Source organism: Watersipora subatra, chromosome 11, assembly GCF_963576615.1.
Source record: "Watersipora subatra chromosome 11, tzWatSuba1.1, whole genome shotgun sequence".
NCBI lineage: Eukaryota > Metazoa > Bryozoa > Gymnolaemata > Cheilostomatida > Watersiporidae > Watersipora > Watersipora subatra.
Genome location: NC_088718.1, coordinates 11,316,866 through 11,329,218, shown reverse-complemented (window position 1 = coordinate 11,329,218; position 12,353 = coordinate 11,316,866).

Genomic DNA, 12,353 nt, shown 5'->3' with positions numbered 1-12,353 from the left:
TACAATGGCATTTATTTTACCCACTGTACGATCCGGCAGTAGTGAGCGCGACAGGGCATCTGCCAAAACCAGTTACTGATCAGGCGTGTATGAAATATCATAATCGTATTCCATTAGTTTTAGACGGAAATGCTGAACTCAAATTGGTAAACTTGCTAATTACTTTTTCTCTAGAATTGAAGTGAGCAGCTTATAGTCGGTCTCAATGTGAAACTTTTTCTTTGTCAGATGAAAGTCAAATCTTTTCCATGTCTAAGCGATTGCCAGCACTTCTTTTTCTACCTGGGCATATTTGGTCACAGCAGGAGACATAGTTTTAGAAATGTAAACTACAGGCCTCGAGGCATCTCCAACCCTCTGCTTTATGACAACACCAAGGCCATAAGACAAGGCTTCAGTGCTTACCATTGCTTCTCGTTCCAGCTTATAAGCTAGAGGGTGTGAAGCTGACTGGAAACACCAGTAAATCTTTCAGTCCTGTAAACTGCTTGGCCTGATCTGCGTCCCAAATCTACTCCTTATCTTTCAGAAGCAATTCTTTTAGGGCAGACGTGTTATTTGCTAATGAAAAAGAAAACTTCCCAATATAATCGATAATACCAAAGATTTTTCTTAGTTATTTTCTGTTTCTTGGCACCAGATAAATTTGTATAGCCTTCGTCTTTTCAGGGTCTACATGTATCCCATGTTCGTCAATGATGTACCGAAGAAACTTGACACTCCACTTGCAGAATTCACACTTGTTTGGATTCAGCGTAATGTCACTAATACTTTTTCAGTATTATTTCATGTTCTTCTTGGGTTGGAGCATGCATGAGAGTAGTGTCCATCTAGCAGATAAACCCTAAAAACCCGCAAGTCTTTTTTGCATCTCCCTTTAAAAAATCTTGTAGCTGAAGAAATCTCGACAGGCAAGCAGTTACAAAAACATCTACCAAATGGTGTCATGAATGTGGTTATCTTCTGAAACTTATTATTTAGCTTTATCTGCAAGTACCTGCTGTTCGCATCCATTTTGCTGAAGTATTTTGCATTCTTTAAGTTGCTGAGTGTTTCTTCCATGGGGAGAAGTAGATGGAATTCCCGAATTACAGATTTGTTTAGTTTGGTAAAATCAATACAGACTCGGATTTTCCCAATTTTCTTTAGGACCACAATACAAGATGCGCACCATTCTGTGGGAGCTTCAACTTTTTCAATAACTCTTAGGGCTTCCATTTGCTGACACAGGTTCCTGGCGCAGGGCTCCTTTTTTGCTGCAGTTACTCTTCGTGGCATAGCCTGAGCGAGCGGTTCAGCATTCTTTTTTCAATGTAATTTTCACTGACATTTCTATAGTACCCTGTCCACTAAACAATCTTGGAAATCTTTTGAATCATTCATCAGTGGCACCCCCATCAATTAACTCTATCACCCATCATTCTAATATGGCCAGTTTGCCAAGCAAAGGTGTCACTAACTCTTCAATAAAGTAGACGTTTTCTACAGTTTCTCTGGATTTATACCTTAGAGGTATTTGGGCAGATTTGCATACATTAAGCTCTTGGTTACCTGCTGCGTTCAGCTTATTGGTTGCCTTCTGAAGTGACACTCTTAACTTTCTAGATGATGTCGCTGGTAGAGCTGTCACAGAGGCCCCTGTGTCAACTTTAATTGTCAAACTTCATTAATTCATCGTTATTTTGTACATAGATTTTTGTGATGGTCGAGACCTTTTGGCCCCTTTCATGTTTGGCCCTCTACGAGGCTCAAGAGTTGCTGGGGCACGTCCAAGATGTTCTTGACAGGCATTATAAGGCTTTTATTTGAACTGGCATTGAGGCAAGGTTTGGCCCTGTTTGTCTACCATTACCATTACTTGGCTCTCAAATTGAGTGCCTTGGTCTGGATGGATTTTCTCTGGAAGACCAGGGTAGCTGTAAACTCTTTCATTGAGGGTACGGGCCACCACTAGAATCGTGGCCTCTGGTATGGCAATGGTGTTTTGCCATCAAGTAAAATAATCCTATTATAGCACTAATATCTACCTATTACCTTTTGGGGTGGTGAGGAATAGCCCACGAAGTCGACCGCAATCTTCTGCCAGGGTCGGTCAGCATACAACCGCTGCTGGCTTCCTGCAGATTTATTCTCGTCATTCTTGGAAGCCTAACGCACTGCATAGCTGTTAACAACCTGCAGACAACAGCTATGTTACATGTCACGTGCATATAGCTATAACTGATGCCGTCAATGAATCTGAGCGCTGAGAAATTTTTTTACGACTGAGATTCTTTCCTCCAGCTTACAAAGACTTTACAACCTGAGCTATAAATATTTGTAAGTATGAGTTTTGTTTCAAACTTTTATGAATTTCTCGAAAATATAGATTCATGTAACAATTTTGCATATAAACTCATTGCACAGATTCATGTTTGTTGCATCAAAAATTGACTGGTTGTATACAAGGATTGAGTTGCTAGCCTGTATCTACACATTTAAAAGCAGCAAAAAACAAGAAGCAACATTTATTGCGAGCGGAGACTGCAAATCATGGACTGCTACATTGCAGAACAATATAAAAGCTGAACTTTTGATTAGGTAAGTGCCCTGAAAAGGGCAGTCGAAAAACCAATGTGCAACAAACACAATATTTTAGATAATAACTTTTTAGCAAATGTATGTACAAAAGCTAGCTATACAAAGCAAGAAAACATTTGCAGAAACTAAACTACAAGTTTGTAAATATATTTATTTAGCATGATAAAGGTCAAAACATGGCGGGCACAAATAAACTTCCCAGGCTAGGCATTTAAATTTACGGGTTTTGTCATCAGCTCGTTTATGCCATGCATTGCAACGCCTACAAGTTCTAAATTTCGTTGTCCTATTTTTCCCTAAACTATTAACACTATTTGGTGAGTGGAAGAAGTTGATTCGCGAGGAGTAGTATTCTTACGGCAAGATCCTGCGTATTCATTTATCTGTTCAATTAGTTTCTGTTGAAAATTTAGGTCAGTTATTTGACAGCCGGTGTGGATTCTATAAACTATGCATTCATTGTATACACAAACATCTAAAAACTGAAAAAATAATTTTTTTGTGCCATTCCATGGTTTTACGCTCAGCGTTATAATAATGCAAATTTTGATCAGATTCGTTTACTGTCCCATGTATTTATTACAATCCGAAAGAGCAGCTGGTTTGCAAACTTTATCCTTTTGATAATTCAATTTACCTGTATCTATGACTTCTAAGTTTTGATGCATAATGCACATTACTGAAATATACTTTTTTCTCTCTCCAACAGCCAACCATACTTTCAACATAAGAAAAGCTTGTTGTCTCACAATCTTTAATGGCTTTTCCATTACACATTTTCAGTTATTTAGGGACACCTTTTCTGTTTGGACGAATATCTTTGCAAAAATGAGTGTTACTTCTTGTAAGCTCAGCTGCCAACTCAGATGAACTATAAAATTATCCATAAATAAACAATGACCTAGATTTAGCAAACCATTCATTAGTTTTATGACCATGTTGTGGGTGATTTCTCTGGCAGTGCCTTCAGCTTGCTCCCACCTATCACTGATGTATACAGTACAGTCAACTTGTAAACATAGTCAGAGACAGCATCAAAGAAAGCTAATAACTTTGTTCCAAATCTAGATTTTTTAGATGGAGTATACTGCCTAAATCTGAGCCCTTCTTTTTAACCAAGCAAGTTTTCATCTTTAGATATAAATTTAGCGAAACAAAAGATAAGCCAGTCGCATATCATGGCAAAAACATTTCATAGCTTGAACAATTGATTGCCAGCAAGGTCTTCAGAATTCTCCGTGAAATGGAAACCGTTTAAAATCCTTAAAAACCTGTTTTTTCTAATCATTTTACTAAAAAGTGGTGTAGATAATGAATAATTGGTAGACCAGTAAGACAGCAGAGTAAGCTTTTTGACAATACCCATAGACAAAACTAAACCAAATATTTTTTCCATCAACAGTCTCCCATGCATCCCCATGTTTTTGAAGGTCATATCTATTTGTTCCGTTAACTATAACATTCATGACAGCTAATGTTATAAAAAGCTTTAAATAATCAAAAACACTTATTGGTCCAAAAATTCGGATTTTTACTCCTGCCAAGCTTTCATCAAAAAGTAATTCATTGGGTTTTAGATCTGCTCCTTTTTGAAGTCCACCCCTATCCCCTGTTTCAACGCCGGCTGTTTCACTCTCACTTCCGCAATCTGATTCACTCTGTCGATCTTCTTTTTCACTTCTATCATCTTCTCCATTTTTCTCTGGTCCGAAAACTTCTTCTTCACTCCCAAACCAGTTGATGTCTTCCTCCAAATGAACCTTTTGTTTAGACCTCGAATAATCGCGTGCGTTCATGTGAATACTTTCCATAAATAAAGATCTAACCTTTGCCTCTTGTACTTTTTGCACATGCATAATAGGCATTATTTATAGCCTCAAAATAGGAGTGCACAGCCTATCCAAATCGCTCAAATTAGTAATTATGAATTAAATGCGACTTTCTAAATAAATAAAAGTCTATCAAAGACTGAACTCTGTCGAGATTTGACGAGATTGTTACTCTGGGACAACACTCTTATTAGAGCATTGTCGGTTTCGGTACGCAAAGGGATAAGATAGAAAGAATGCTGACATTGTAATCTGTACAAACCAGTAGTAGTGGCTACTTATCAAGATGCTTGTATTCAGTTTGAAAAATTACTAAAGTTCAACTCAGCAAGACATTAACTATTAGTCTTGCCCTTGTTAATTAAATGGACAAATCATGCATGTGTTCATTCTAGTTTATTGGTCTCAACTGACTAAGTGGTGATGATTTCTTCAGTCAATGATGTCCAGGCATTCATTTAGTCACATGTAGAGAGTCGAAAACATGCTACCCATGATTACCTTGTCAAGATGAAGATGAGCCACCTAAGAAAATTACATGATCCAGTTCTGCTGACCACTAACATTATGTGCATCAAAACTTACATTTAAACATGTATGTGTATGTGTACGCGCGTGTATGTGCGCACGCGTGTATGTGTGAGTGTGCATGTATGTGTGAGTGCGTGTATGTGTGAGTGCGTGTATGTGTGCATGCGTGTGTCTGCGTGTGCACGGGTGTGTTTGTGTGTGTGAAAACAGGTTGCTGTTCCAGCAGAAACTATCCATAAAAACGCTGAATACGACAATACTGGTCCAAATGTAAAAATGGAATATCTGACTGTCTTTATTTGACCAAACAAAGAGAAATCGTAGAGACTATTTTTACTTAATATAATACAATTGTCCGCATGAAAATTGTCCGCATGTCCGTGATTTAGCAATCTAACCTTACGAAAAACTGGTAATAGCAGTTCATGGAAACACAAAAAAGCATCATGTTTTATAGAGTTAAAAGAGTTTTAATTAGTACATCGCTTCGGGTGTGAAAACGGAAATAGGATGTATACATTATATAGTAAGAGCTATGAATTGTAAAAGCTTCCGTAGGCTCCTGGTTAAAAACTTGAATTGCGAACCAGCGGTGGTAATCTTCGTGAGTTCAAGTCAAGCAATATGCAAAGTTTTAATTTGAAACTTTAGCTTTTGCTGCACAGTCAGACAAATGACAAACTTTGAGAATTACCTACGATGAAATTTTAATAATTATAGCTAGACATACCAAAGAACAGACAGAAAGAAAAAAAATTTAGATTTATATATATAGATAGTTTATATGTACGTGTAACAATTGTAGGATATAGAATGTTAAAAAATAGATGGATGAATTTTGACTTCACCATTGACACCCTAAATCACTGCAAAATAATTATGAGAAAAATTTGCAAATCTGATGCTTCTATGGAAGAAATATTATTTACAGGAGAGATAAATCTTAAAAAATCATCTTTATCAAATTTTTCATAGAAGTGAGAATGGCAGTTGCGGCAACTTTTCAGGTTCGAATTCTCCATACCAAAATTTGTTTGTCACTGCAGAAATTTGCACTGCAAAGGAGTGCCAATGAAACATCACTTCTAGCGCTCTTTTGCCGGCTCGGCCCACAGCCTATATAATGTTGGCTTATGATTTGGAGATCAGAAGGCCATTTAAAGAATAAGCTTGACTTGCTGTCCGACACAGAGAAGTGAGCATATGAGCTGCTGACCCTTTTGACATTTCTCAAATGTGTCACTAGCAAACCAAATAACTGTTGAAGGAAGCCCAATGTTAAATTAAAAATGCTGAAGGAAGATTGCTATTACATAATTATGTGTTGTTTGAACCAGAAGTTCAAAGAGATGTAGCATAACTTATGTTTATTATTGCATGGGATATTACTAACCAATAAAGTTAACACAACCAAACAGCTTCTAAAAGACAATAGAAGCAGTTAATGATTGAAATCTTCTAAAATAATATTATTTCTTTCTAAAAATTTTATTATGCAATAAGTTCAGTACTTAATGCAGTATACTTGTATAAAATTATATAATAATATATTATACTAGAAATTCCACTGTCATACAGCCCACGACCAAAGTGATATTGGAAAAAAAGGGTACTGATGGTTGAGAAATGCAATATTAGCAGTCACATAGGATAACTGCAATGCTAGCTGTAATGTACTGGGTGTTATTATATACAACAAATAGCAATAATGAAAGGAAAAGATTATATGTTTATTTCTCTTCTCCTGCAAAAAAAGAAATGCAATATTGGCCAATATTAGAAGTAAAATGCACTGATATTATTAAAATAACCAATATTATTTATATAGTAATAATAAAAAACCAATGCACAATTTTGTTTACATTTCAAAACGGCATAGCTAACAATATCACGAAGTTGCGATATTTATATAGATTTTTAGAAAATCTGTACTACGTCGTCATTGTCCTGTAGTCATCCAAACTTATAATTAATTATTGCTATAATCTCATTAGAACCGTTAGAAAAAATATCATCGTCATGCCTTTACTTACACTGCGTTAGATTTTTAAAAAGTCTGTACTACGTAGTCATTGTTCTGTAGTCATCCAAACTTATAATTAATTATTGTAATAATCTCATAAGAAACGTTAAAAATATCATCGTCATTTGCTTTACTTATACTCCATTGGACATCAGTTAGAATGGGAAAGTATTCAAATGTGTCGGCAAATGAAAATGAAAAAATTGAAATCGGCAAAAATGAAACGATTTCTGTACTCCTATGTTAATTGCCAAAACCTTCGGCAGTTCGACAATGCTATAGACTGGTGAAAAGTGCACGTTATTTTTTCGTGAACTGCGCAAGACTTCATCGTTCTATTATCTGACCCTCGGCGTTTCAATTTTCGGTCTTAACTTTTATTAAACCAAGCTTTTCAAGTGTTTTGTGGCATTTTTCGTTGAAATTAATCTGTCTATTTGTGTATAATCCGATCAGATGGGTAAGTTTTAAGATATTATCGAAGGTTTACAAAGACTTGGTAACATATTTAAATAGGTTTAAATGTGTTTTGTAACGTTATTATACTTTAACGACTTTACATAACGATGCTTAAATTTGTTGATGAAATTTCTTGACGAGGGTTCGTCTCATTGTTGATGAATAATTTTCGTAAGTTGTGTGCACATGCATTTATCATAAAAACTCCCACACTTCGCTCCGCTCGTTTGGTCATGGGATGATAGTATATAATATCAAAACCAATCAACTGGCAAAACCAAATAACTGTTGAAGGAAGCCCGATGTTGACTTAGAAATGCTGAAGGAAGTTTGCTATTACATGTGTGCTGCTTGGATCACAAGTTCAAAAAGATTTATGTCTATCGTTGCTATAGTTGCTTACTAACAGATAAAGTTAACATAACCAAGCTTCTTTTAAAAGACAATAGAAACAGTTATTAACTAAAATTTTCAAAAATATTATTTCATCTCTAAAAATTTTATTCTCTTCATTATGCAGTAGCTTCAGTATTTGGTGTCGTACACTTATATAAAATAATATTATATGATATGATATTATATAATATCACTTAAAATGAAATTAAATATTTGAGTTGTGTTGGTCAGCTGCTTGTTGAACTTCGTTAAAATTAGATACTACTGCAAATTTCCAAATTAACCTAACATGCTTTGTAATCATTTTACAAGCAAATGAAATAACTATGGCCTTCCAGTAAATGTCCCAAAGTCCTCGAAACTTTATAGAAACTTGTCTAGTCCTATCAATGAATTTTATCACAACGTTCGAGTCTCCAAACCCTTTGCGAAATATTATTTGGACATCTCCATCTGAATTCTTTGTTTCGTCAGCCGACAGCGTTTCCTTGTATAGAACATCTCTTTGTATTGTTTTGTCACTTAAAAGTTTTCCGATGTTGTTGTTCCATAAAAATACTGGCGATTGGCTTCCTAAAGCCAGCATCTGATAAGAAAACAAAGTGGATGTTGAGTAAACGTTTTTAAAACGTACGTCTGGATATGCCTGAAAACTGGTTTTGTCACCCAACAAAATAACTCTGTCAGACACGGCATCTTTAAGGTGATAGTATTGCTTATACATTCTTGGATTGACGGCTACGAGTTCGAAAGTAAATTCGGTTGTAGTAGATAGTGCGCTTCCATCTTGGTCTATGTCATCTGGTTGTACATCTTGTGCAGATGGTAGCTTTATTGCTGGCATTTTAGAAACTTTGCAGATCTCATCGTAAAGTTCTGGATGAATGCTGTTTCCTTGAATACGGATCAGACGCGGGGCTTCAAAATCTTTAGCTAGAAAGTGATAAAATCGAAGAGCTGCCACAATGATTAACGCTCTAGACACTTCAGCAATATCATATTCATAAAGCTGTATCAAAATCCGTTGCAAATCAGGAAGAGGAGAGATGGTATTAGGTCGACGCGACAATGTAGTTAGAGGTTTGCAGATAACGAACTTACCAGTTGGACGACTCATGTGATTCATAATACCGTAAATCAGGTGGTTATTTCCGATGCGTATTTCAACATCGGAAACTTGGCCAATTTTTCCAAACTCAGGTGAAACAACTGTGCTTTGACCGGATATATTGAAACAGTTATTCGCTGTCAAAAACACTTTCGAGCCAACTAAATTTACCAGACTAATGTTGCCTGTGGCATCCAAGCGTATCAGTAGTACGGGAACGTGTGTTTCAGCATTTTTCAGCACAAAAGTGCGAGCGATAAATTGTCCCCATTGTGTATAATGCAATGCTATCTTTTCAATGGTATAACTGTTTACCCGATTTAAACAGGACAAGGCGGTCCAATTTTCCAAGTCTTGATAATAGTTTGGGTTGCCTAGCTTGCTTCCTTGTATGCGAGGTAGATTTTGACCTGGTGTCTGACCTCCGCTCACTAGTTGCGGAACATTTGGACCTCCTGCTATACCTGGTTGATTCCCTCGAGGTATAAAGGGAGGTGTTTCAGGATTCAGTGTGCTTTCCTGCTGACCGGCAGCCATGTTTATAAGATCTTGCAGTTTCTGTGATTAAATATTTTAGAACGATAATAATTCTTTGGTTAAAATGCAAACTATTTTAGCAATCTTGAAGTTATGCTGCTTCTGCCTTAATCTCAGACAGTGGGCTAAAGGCTTGTTGCTTTATTTGGTTTATAGTTCACTTTTTGATAGCGTAAAACCTACAGTACAAACATACAGTACTTTTTAATTTTCCCACGACCAAACGAGCGGAGTGGAGTTTGAGAATTTTTATGATAAATGCATGTGCACACAACTAACGTACAAAAATTTTTCATCAACAACGTCGCAAACCCTTGTTTCGAAATCTCATCAACAAATTTAACCATTGTTTTGTAGAGTCGTTAAAGTATAATAACGATGCAAAACACATATAAACCTATTCAAATATAGTACCAAGTCTTTGAAAAGTGTCATATATAACACATATAAGCCTATTTAAATATGATACCAAGTCTTTGTAAGTTGTTGACAATATCTTAAAGCTTACCCGTCTGATCGGATTACACACGTATAGACAGATTAATTCGGCCGAAATTCGCCACAAAACGCTTAAAAAGCTTGGTTTAACAAAAGTTAAGACCAGCCTACGATACGCCAATAAAGCCGTGCGACAGATAGTAGAACTAGCTAGCAGTGCGCATTTCACGAGAAAACCGTGCTTATTTCACCAGTCTATGGCATTGTTTACTTGTAATCGAATTTCTCTGAAGGTTTCTGTAATAAACGTAGACCGTTTGAGGCGTAGACCGACTTACAGGTACGAAATTGTGGTACACAGTTTATTAGCCTATGTTTTTTTGTCCAATCACCGAAGGTTTCATTAAATTATTTAAATCATTAGCCAAAATTCTTTACAACTTATGTACAAGCTAGGGCCGAACTACAATTCCTCTTTATGACGAGAACTTTTTTTTTTATTTTGCTCCAGTTTGCTGAAAACTTCCAGACGCGTGAACGCTCATACTTGCTTTCTGTTAAATATCGCTATCAAAACCATTCTACATTCAACACAACCAACTTTCAAACTGTGTATAGTACACAGTAGCTTGCCTTTTTACTTCTAATTTTGCATTTCAGAGTTATAATAAACATATTTTTTATTGTTGTTGTTAAATTACATACATTGCATTAAATGCCTTACATGATAACAACTTCGCTAGGGAGCGCATCACTCGATTAGCTATCAATGACCAAATCCTACAACGTAAAGGAGAGGAGACTAGATTGCGTGACCTTTAACAGAACGCTGAACTTATCTAACTTTTCTATATTTGTTGAAATTGTTATTTGCACCTTTTTGAAGTTGTACTCTTTCCAATTTATTTCATGTCATCTCGAACAACTTTAATTTACACTATACTCTGCCAATTCCTGCTGACAACTACTTTTTCAACAACCAGCACTGCCATTTCTTTTTTCCGTTATTACTTATTCTATTATCAGGTTGTGGGCTGTATGACAGGGGAATTTCTAGTTATAAATATGTCAAATATAAATATAAAAAAACTCAGTTTGTAATACGTTGTTTACCTGTTTACGTCGATTGCAAAACAATATATTTGATGAGGTGTAAAAGAAACCGCTGCGGCCATTTTTTGCTCGACAAATAATCAAACTACTTGAATACAATGAGTAAAATTATATATATATATATATATACTAGCTGTGCCTTCCGGCATTGCTCGGGTATTAAAAATCAACTCATAAACAAAGAGAAGTGATGAGATTTGCTACTTGCTGGCAGGCAACTCTCCAGCAAGTGGCAGGCCATTGCTAAGTAGCCTGGCACATTGCCAATAGAAAATTCCACGGAGCTAGTTAGTAAGCTTCTAATGCCGGTAGGTAATGACATTGCATCAGCATTGTTGCCCAGCTACGCTATTCTAATAATAGCTATAGCCAGAATGCAGACAGACATACGACCTACAGACATAAAACATACTTTGAGAAATATATTTATAGATGGATATGCATATATTATGCGAGTAATAACTAGAAATTCCACTGTCATACAGCCCACGACCAAAGAAATGGCCAGAGATATTGGCAAAAAAAGAAAGGGTACTGATGGTTGAGAAATGCAATATTAGCAATCAAATGGCTCTGCAGTGCAATAGGATAACTGCAATGGTAGCTGTAATGTACTGGGTGTGGGTGTTATTATATACAACAAACAGCAATAATGAAAGGAAAAGACGTTTATATTTTCTCCCTGCAATAGGAGAAATGCAATATTGGCCAATATTAGAAGTAAAATGCACTGATATTCTTAGAATAATCAATTTTATTAATATAGTAATAATAGAAAACCAATACACAATTTTGTTTACATTTCAAAACGTCATAGGTAGCAATATCGAGAAGTTGTGGTATTTATATAGGTTTTTAGAAAATTTATTTAAAAATTGTTTGGTCATGACAAACAACAACAATGAAAGGAAAATATTACACGTTTATATCTCTCCCTTACAATAGGAGAAATGCAATGTTGGTCAATATTACAAGTAAAATGCACTGATATTATTAAAATAACCAATATTGTTAATATAGTAATACAGCAATAATAGAAAACCTATGAGCGTTAATGCGTCTGGAAGATTTCTGCAAACTGCAGCAAAATAAAAGCTGTTATAAAAGTGTTATAAAGCTGTAGGCCTAATTTACTGTAATGTATGTAATTCAACAACAATAAAGAAATATGTTTATTATAACTCTGAAATGCAAAATTAGAAGTAAAATGGCAAGCTACTGTGTACTATACACAGTTTGAAAGTTGGTTGCGTTGAATGTAGAATGGTTTTGATAAGCGATCTTTAACAGAAAGCGATTAGGAGCATTCACGCGTATAAAACTGTAGCAAAATAAAAAA